Consider the following 2068-nt stretch of genomic DNA (forward strand, 5'->3'; position numbering starts at 1 on the left):
AGGGGGGCTGGTTTCCTCAGGAGGGGGGCTGGTTTCCTCAGGAGGGGGGCTGGCGTCTCCCTCAGAGATCCGGTGAGAAGCTCAGTCATCCGAGAGGAGCTCGGAGTAGAGCCGCTGCTCCTTCACGTCCGAAAGGAGCCAGTTGAGGTGGTTCGGGCATCTGGTAAAGATGCCTCCTGGGGGGGTCCCTAGGGAGGTGGTCCAGGGATGTCCAGCTGGGAGGAGGCCTCGGGGAAGACCCAGGACTAGGTGGAGGGACGTCCAGCTGGGAGGAGGCCAGGGTTCGTCCTGGCAAGTTGATTGCCAGAAATAAAATACTAATTTAAAAACAATTAGAAATAGCATATATCAGCCATGATTTAAACACAAGATAAAACGGTTGTGTCATGTTGTGTGTTATCTTGTGTTGTCAATATGCTCGTGTTTGGAGACGCCCGTAGTGCGTGCTCGGTTGTGCGTGCGCAATGTTTATCTACGTATATAGTGGGGGGGTCGCAAGTCACTTTCACCGTTACTTTGGGGGTCGTGGGCCGAAAGTTTTGGGAACCCCTGCAACAGAGGGTGCCACCAGGCTGCAGTCCCACCAGAGTCCACTAGTGGGCTGCAGTCCCACCAGGCAGCAGTTCCCCCAGAGTCCACTAGAGGGCTGCAGTCCCACCAGAGTCCACTAGAGGGTGCAACCAGGCTGCAATTCCCCCAGAGTCCACTAGAGGGCTGCAGTCCCACCAGAGTCCTCCATGTACCCCTGACTGCAGACCCGCAGACCTCAATGTGGGCGGAGTTAAACGTGTAACCCCGCCCCCTCAACGTTTAACCACGCCCACATTGAGGTCTGCGGGCCAGCAGTCAGGGGCTTCTCGAGTCCACTGGAGGGTGCAACCAGGCTGCAGTTCCCCAGGAGTCCACTAGAGGGCTGCAGTCCCATCAGAGTCCACTAGAGGGCTGCAGTCCCACCAGAGTCCACTAGAGGTCTGCAGTGACACCAGAGTCCAGAATAGGAGTGCAGTCCCACCAGAGTCCAATAGAGGGCTGCAGATCCATCATGAATTCGGAAAAACTAGAATCAAATCTGAGATTCCCCAACAGTGAGATGAAAGGGACACATTCACCTCCATAGACCTCCACAGACCTAGACCTCCATAGACCTCCACATACCTAGACCTCCTTAGACCTAGACCTCCACCAACCTACGATCTCGGTGGAAACTCCAGCCCCGCTCAGGCCACCGGGGTTTAATGAACAGGGCTCAGTACTAATCTGATTACCTGTCTGCTACCGCAGAAAGACGTAGCTTCTGATTGGTCGATCCACAGGCGTGGGGGCTCATGGGTAATCCAGATCCTGAGACCACGGAGCAGAAAACACAACAAAACTAACTTTATTTAGAATAAATTCACGTTTTCAGAAAGAAAAGAAAAGAAAAGAAGACCGGTTAACCCTAACCCTAACCCTGGACTAGACCCCGGTCTAGACCTGCTCCATCTCTAGAGACTCACCTGTCCGTTGAGACTGAGTGAGGAAGTGACAGAGACCTCCGCCTGCGTCAGAGAACGCCTCCATCACCGCGGGCAACAGGTTCACCTGAGACAAAGAGACACAGGTGAGTCCAGAGCCCCCCAGCCAGGCTGCTCTCTGATTGGCTGAGGGGAGAGTCTCACCACTTGATGGCGCTGCAGCCGCGAGAAGGAGACTCTCCTCAGACAGCTGGTCTCGGCCCCGCTCAGACACAGCAGCAGGCTCCACCCACTCACACCTGTAACCACGGAGACAGACAGGAAGTCACACCTGTAACCATGAAGACAGACAGGAAGTCACACCTGTAACCACGGAGACAGACAGGAAGTTACACCCGGACCCCGGAGACAGACAGGAAGTTACACCTGGACAGTACCTAAGTATAGGACTACTAGCCAGAGTGATGCTGGGACATACCATTAATGGGGTGCGGGGGTTATTGGGACTGAAGCTAAGTCATAGGGATGTTGGAACATGACGTTAATGGAGGGGGGGGGTATTGGGACTGAAGCCGGGTCAGAGTGATGCTGGAACATACCATTAATTGAGGGGG

Source organism: Etheostoma cragini, chromosome 23 (assembly GCF_013103735.1).
Source record: "Etheostoma cragini isolate CJK2018 chromosome 23, CSU_Ecrag_1.0, whole genome shotgun sequence".
NCBI classification, from domain to species: Eukaryota; Metazoa; Chordata; class Actinopteri; order Perciformes; family Percidae; genus Etheostoma; species Etheostoma cragini.